Source organism: Orycteropus afer, unplaced genomic scaffold, assembly GCF_000298275.1.
Source record: "Orycteropus afer afer isolate SDZICR_OR568_19922 unplaced genomic scaffold, OryAfe1.0 scaffold00372, whole genome shotgun sequence".
Classification (NCBI taxonomy): domain Eukaryota; kingdom Metazoa; phylum Chordata; class Mammalia; order Tubulidentata; family Orycteropodidae; genus Orycteropus; species Orycteropus afer.
This window is the reverse complement of record NW_006921959.1, coordinates 553585-561394: the sequence shown is the minus strand read 5'-3', so window position 1 is coordinate 561394 and position 7810 is coordinate 553585.

Genomic DNA, 7810 nt, shown 5'->3' with positions numbered 1-7810 from the left:
TAACTTCCATGGAGGTCTTTTGTGTCATTAGCAAGAATTATTTACATAGATGGATGGAGGCTATAGTCTGATTATTATGACTTGAAGAAATGAGGAGAAGAAAATAAAGACAATGAATAGTTACAGTGAAGTAATAAAGTAAGGGGAACAGAACCCATTTCTGTAAGTCTTGTGTGGCTCAGCTTGCCTTCTGGTGACACAAAATTTCCATAACCAGGTGCTCTACTGACTGGAAGATGGCTACGTCTAGCTTAAAAGTTGCATTTTTAATGATGTAAGATAAAAGGGATTGTTGTTGTTGTTGTTATTTGTCATCGAGTCAGACTCAACTCATAGCAACCCCTCCTTGGGTTTCCAAACCAGTATTACTACGGAAGTAGATTGCTCAACCTTCCTTCTGAGGAGTGGCTGGTGGGTTTGAACCACCAGCCTTCTGATTAGCAGTTGAGTGCCTTAGGCACTATGCTTCCAGAGCTCCTAAACATAACACAATCTTCACCAAATCATGAAAACTATTATGGACAATTTTCTTGCTTAGTAATGAATTTAATTAAATAAAATATTCTGTTATATATACATTTTCTATAAATATAAAACATTTCACAAGAAAAAATTATTTTAAATTTTTATGTCATTATTAATAGGGGTGCTCCAATATTAGTTAACATTTAATGTATGGAAACTGAGCTTAACTAATATCTGTGAAGATTCCTAATCCTGATGTTAGAAGTGTGCATAAACAATAACAAAACCAAAAATAAAAATAAAAATAAATCAATGCCATCGAGTTGATTCCAATTCATAATGACCCTCATTAGTTTTCCAAAGTGGTAAACCTTTATGGAAGTAGATTGCCTGGTCTTCCTTCCATGAAGTGTCTGGTGGGTTTGAACCACCAAACTTCTGGTTAGCAGTCAAATGGCTTAGGCACTACACCATCAGAGCACTCTATAAACAGTAACAGCTGTTGTTTTTCCTATATTATTAATGATTTGCATGTCACAAATTTTGCAGGATCTTATTCCTACAAAAATAACTGAGAAAAAGCCAACATAGGTGTTCTGAAAACCTTTATGTACTAATGGATATCAAATTAAAAGAAAAGTCTCAGTAGAGCACTTCCTAAAAGTAAAATTCTATGTTGGTATGTGATTATATAAATAAAATTCAAAAATACATCACCATACAGACAGGTCCAAAATGCAGATATGTGTGAATATTTAAATTATTATATATGTACAAAATAAGTAATCATTAGTTAATAATTATTAAGAACAAATAATAATTAAATTCCAAATTATAATAAGAATAATCAAATTCATGAATTCAAAGACAGATCAAGTTTTAGGTTCTTTGGAATTTCTATGAATTATGCAATATGATAATTTAATTTATATGTAGATTATTATCAATTTACATGGTTTTACGTGTTATTTCAAGCAACAATTTTAATCTATTTTTCATGTGCATAAATGTCAAAGATTATTATCTGATTATTTACATATCTACTGCACAATTATTTATTGAATGCCTACTATGTTCCAGGTAATTATTAGAAATGGTTTTCAAGTGAGAAATGTGTAATATTTTTATTTCTTATATTTTCCATAACTTTGTAGCAATGTTTTAATAGAGCTTTTGAATGAAACAAAAGAATAATTATCCTCACAGGAAGTGGATTCTATGAATTCAATAAATGTCAGTATTATTTTCTACAATGTTTTTATTCTTAAACACATGCTTTGTAGGTTCAGTTGAATGAAAATTCTTGGTCAAATTAAAATGAAGTGTTCAATGCCTCACATGTGACTAGTTACTTTTAAATTAATTAAAATTAAATGGAATTAAAATAGTTCCTCAATCACAATAGCTGCATTTCCAATGGCTATTAACCACTGAAAAGCACAGATGTATAAAATTTCTATCATTAGTCAAAGTTTCATTGGATGATGCAGCTGTGGACTTAACTTGTCCACTGTTTGTCTTTATTTTCTTAATAGGCTAAACTATTTGTATGACTATAATTTCCCAGAGTGTGGTATAGCCATAGGATTTTTTATAAATGATAAATCCCAATGGTGTTTTTCTTTCTTCAAACTACTTCTGTTATAGTTGAGAATGCTGGGGTTCAGAGCAAAACATGAAGGGTTTAAGAATTTTACCTATAATTTTCTCATCTTAAAAAATACATATTCTCAAATAAATAATTTCTACTGAAAAAATTAATATAAGAAAAAGTTTTCTTCAACTATATTTGACTATAGTAAGCTTATTTTTCAGAGACCTTGGGTGTTGTAAACAGTTAAGCATGCTACCACTAAATGAAAGGTTGACAGATTGAATTTACCCAAAGGTACCTCAGAAGAAAGGTGTACATTTCATAAATTATATTTATACTTTGCATACATGGGGTTACCATGAGTCAGAATCAAATCAATGGCAACTTTTTTCTTTTCTTTTTTTTTTTCTCGAGATTACTATCCACATAATATCCAATAACATCAGCCAAACAATAGACAGGCCTATAAAGTGAACAAACAAACAACACCTGCCAGGAGCATACTCCTCAGCTCAATCAACCATATGAGAACAAAAGGGTCGCAATTGGCAAAATTAAAATTCAGAAGGCAGGAAAGGTAATCCTCAGGTGTTGGTGCAGCTCCAGTTTTGAAGGATGTCAAAGAGCCATAAACTCTGTGGTTCCACTAGTCTTTATTATAACAGTAAGTCTTGTCTTTTTTATGTTTTTAAATTTTATTTTTGTGCATTATTCATATACCCTGGGAAATACTGATTAGGAAAATTCGGCAAGATTTGTCTAATGAGGCTGAAAAAGACAGACAAACGCACCAGACTTGATATTCAGATTGGTATTAATGTAGAATGATGTTGAATATGATGAGAGTTGAGGCCAATAAATCTGGAGGACATTAATCGTGATACTCTCACTTTCAAGGACCTTGGAGAGTCCCAGAGCTGTCAGCTATGCCATGTATGTTGTGTAGTTTTCTTGCCAATGGTTTTAGGGTTAGACATTTCACTTTAGTAAGGTGGCTATTACTAATGAATAGAGATACTCTCTAGTTTTTAGAATTTTATTGTGGTTTGGGTATAAATTTACAGAGTAAATTAATTTTCCATTCAACAATTTATACATATTTTTTCATGATCTTATTTGCAATCCCGTTAATGTAATAGCGCTCTTCCCAATTCCTTCCTGGCTTCCCTGTTTCCATTCGTCCTTTTTCTCCTGCCTTCCGAACTTTCTTTTTGGTAAAATGTTGCCCCTTCACTCTCATATGGTTGAGTGGGCTGAGGAATATGTTCCTGACAGGTGTTAATTTTGTGTCCACTTTATAGGCCTGTCTATTGTTTGGCTGAAAGATGATTGGGGATGGGTGCAGTTCCAGGTTTGAGGGTATCTAAAGCCTTAATCTCTGGGATTCTACCAGTAAGTCTGGCCTTTTTATGATTTTGAGTTTTGCTTTACACTTTCCTCCCACTCTGTCCAGGACCTTCTGTTGTGATCTCCATAATAGAAGTTGATGGTGACAGCTGGGTACCACTATTTCTTTTGGTCTCCAGCTAGTGGACACTGTGGTTAGTGTGGTCCATTAGTATTTTGGATTAATTGTTTTCTTGAGTCATTAATTTTCTCTTCATCCAGCCAGCTTCCAAAGGCATAGGTTCAAGAACTAAAAGGTAAGTTACCAATGATAGGACATAAATGATTTTAAAGTTTTTTTATTTCTTCTTCAATAGCAACATTTTTTTTTTTCCCAAAAACTCCCTGGTCTCACTCCCTTGAGCAGCAAAACAGTCAAATCTCTTTCCCAAAACTCTGCCTAAGAAAATTGCCTGAAAATGTCTAAACAACTTCTTATCAAATAGACTGAAATAAAAGTCATGGGGATGGATAGTTTATTTTTCAAAATTTAGTTTTTAAAGGCCATCTGTTATAAGCAAATTAAAACATGAGCAAACATTTCTTGGAATAAGCTATGGAGATTTTGGTTCTACTTTTAATGAACAAAAGTGCTTAAATCTATTGCACAGAATTAGTCAGTCAAATTACATGTTTTTACTTCCTGTTATTCTTACTGTTTTGCAGATTAGTTTGGAATAAAATATACAACATGCTTATAATGTATCGGTATTATTCTAGTTTTAAAATACTTTCCTATTATTGATTCCTACATAGGATTTCTGATTTACAGAATTGGTCTAGGGTAAGGCTATTATTCTGAGCTTGGTCAAAATCCAAAAAATGAACTCTGCTTCACTGTCCTGGGACCATTAGTAAAAAGGTGAAAATTGGGGAATTCACCTGTTTAGAAGCCCAGTTATTTAACATACCTAATAATATTAATGTGTAATTCCAGGAATTCCCTCCACCATGTCTAATTAGGTCTGGTTTTCTTTTTATGTCTTTACACTAAATGGTAAACCTACCTGAGAACTAACTCGTGTTTTTGTTTTCATAAGTGTTTTTGCAATGTTCTTTCAAGTTCTTTACCTGAGAATTTTAAAAGGTATTTCCAAACTATCACAGCTATTTTATTTTATGTTCATCATCTTATTACAATTTTGAACTATTTAGTTTTTGATAAATAAGCAAATAAAGAAAATTTTCTAGAGTTGAGCTAATATTTCTCAATACTCCTGAAGTCATATTCAAACTATGGCTGACCTTTAAGATAAGAAAGTTTTGTTTTAATCATGGCATTTAGAGAAAGAAACAGGTTAAATTTAATTCCTTAGGCAAATTTAATGGCATATCTCTTTATTATGCTGTGGCAGACTAATAAAATGGCCCCAAACTTTATCTTCTCTGTACCCACACTAGCAATTTGGCTTAGTGCCTCCTCCCATCAAGAGGCAGAAGCATTTTTTATCCTCTAAATCCAAGTTAGCCTGGTGCCTTGCTTTGCCCAATGGGATAGTAGCCAGAATGATAAAAGTAATGACTTGAACAGTGCTTGCACACTGAATCTTGTTCTCTCTTACTGTTCTAATTTCGCCATCATAATACAAACCTTGTCTAGCTAGCTTCCTAGATAATTAGTGATGACATGGAAAGAGATCCTGATATTTGGATTAAAAAAAAATTGCCTTCCAATCAATTCCAATCATAGTAACCCTTTAGGGCAGAGTAAAACTGCCATATAGAATTTCCAATTCTTTATGGAAGCTGACTGTCACACTTTTTTACCCCCAAGTGACTAGTAGGATCAAACTCCTGTCCTTTTGGTTACTAGCCAGCTGAGCACTTAACTACTGCTTCACAATTCAGCCAGTCCCAGCTGACTGCAGAAGTATAAGCCCACCAGCCCCAGATTGGAAGAACAGCATAGTTTAACTTAAATTGCTGACCTACAAACTGTAGGCTAAATAAATGGTTTGAAGTAGTTTGTCCTGAAGTCACAGATTATGTTAAAATATTTCTTGTTGAACAATAGGGGAAATTCAGAAAATATATCTTGGTGTCATTCACTTTCTTGCTAAGCCTAACCTTTGTTTTCCATTCACTCTCTGACCATACTGTGCGCCATTTGAACCCTTTGTTGCCAAAAACCAGATATCTGATATTCAGAATTATTCTCATTTTCTCTTCCCTCATTTGCTCAACTATTACTTATCTATGTCTTCTCATTCCCATTCTTGCTGTGCACTAATGGAGTGTCCAAAAAGTGATCTCTCACCTCTAAACCCCATTAACCCATCAATATACAGGCAAATTATCTATAATTCCATGGCTAGCATTTATATTACCTGCAGCACTTTAATGAAAGCACATATTGGATACATGGAAAACTGAACAACAAACAGTAATTCTCTTTAAAAACTGTGTATCATTACATCTTCAAATAGGAAAGATTAGGGAGTGAAGGAGTATCAGAAACAGTAGGAGGTATAAAATAAAGGGCTGCAGGCTCCATGAGCTGTCGGTTAGGTATAAGAATCCTTAAGCAATACAGCAAAGACAACTAGAGCTACATGGCCATAGGTATTAGAAAACCAAATGTACCTTTTCAACTTTTAGTCAGCATCTTTCTCTAATGAGAGAAAACTTTAAATAGTCATGGTAATTATAGATAGAAGTTAACTAGGTAAAACTATAGTAACTGGAAACTTGTTTGACTTTATAAAGTAATAATTGCTATACTTTCCATGAACTGCTTACTCATTGAGTACTAATTGCTAAACAATGTAATAGTAATTATGTTTATTACTAAATATTATTCAAGTTGAGTCTCCAATTTCTTTGTTTACAAAAACAAATTGTATACATATACAAGGTATGACTGTAAAGCAATGAATAGCCCTTGTAATTTTAATAAACTGTGTCTGTTAAAAGATTACTCTTTTATTTTCCTGCCAAATATATATATATATATATATATATATATATACACACACACACATATATATACACATATGCATGCTGAATTCTAATGAGCATTGCTAGGCAAAAACAAATACAGAAATGATTTTGAAATGTTAATCTATATTTGTAAAGTGTTTTACATTACAAATATATTTTCAATGCACTACATATGTCAGGGCAAATTATTATAACTACCTTTGGACCAGAGCAAGGTAATAAATTTATAGCTAATTAACGGTTCCTTGTTACCAATATGTTTTTTGAGATTTTTTGCAAAATCTAATGTTATATATCCACCACTCATTTGTCAGTTTGTCATACTGTTGTGATTTGCATGTTGCTATGAGGCTGGAGGATATGACACTGGTATTTCTAATTCCAGCAAGGTCACCCATAGTGGACAGATTAAAGTGGAACTTCCAGACTGAAACAGACTCGGAAGAAGCAAGGGGTCATCCACTTCTCCAAGTATTAGCCACTGAAAACTATGAATGGCAGGGAAAAATTGTGCTAAAGGGGCAAGGAGGCCACATCTTCCAACCTCCTTTAACCACACAAGAGGAAGACAGAATCCACATCAGTAGCCCAAGGCCTGTCCCTGCAAGGCCAGACATGCCACCTCCCTCCAGCTCTTCCACCAACCCTGACACCAACCGTTCCTCCCACAGCACTCACCACCTTTCTGCTGGGTTCGATAATTCACTGCAGTGGCCACACAGAATTCACAGATTATGGCATTTATTAGGGAAGCACCAGGCTAAAATTCAAGTTCAGGAAAAAAATGCTCAGTCTCTCTCAGCCCACCATCTCTCAGCCCACAGGCTCTCTCAGCCACTCTCCCAGCAATGTATGTCTCTCAGTGTCTCTTTCTCAGCAACATGTGTCTCTCAGCAGCATGTCTTTCTCAGGCAGCAGTCAGAGAGAAACTTCTGCCTCTAGAAGGCCTCCTTTTGAGCCTGGTAGAGTGGCCAAACTAGCCAGTCATGACATCAGAATTCTCAACACCTGACAAAGAGTAAACTTCCCAGAGCATTGCTTTGTGCCATGCCCAACAGAAATACCCCAGGTGGATAACATTTATAATCAGGAACTCCTCAGTTGCTCACAGCAAATTGCACCACTGAGTTTACAAACGCTTATGGCTAGAAAAGCCATACCAGGTAATTTAATACACTGTATATTATCTCATATATTACTTGAAAACTTTGTGAATAGCCCTGAAACATTATCTGATATAGTGCCAGAATATGAGCCCCATAGGATGCAAGACACTCAAAATACAAATGGGGAATGTTCTGGTTACCTAGTGCTGCTCTGATAAGAAATATACCACAAATGGGATGGCCTTAACAAATAGGAGTTTATTCTTACAATTTGGAGGCTTTAAGTCCAAGTTCAAGTGCCAAGCTCTAGGGGCTGGGT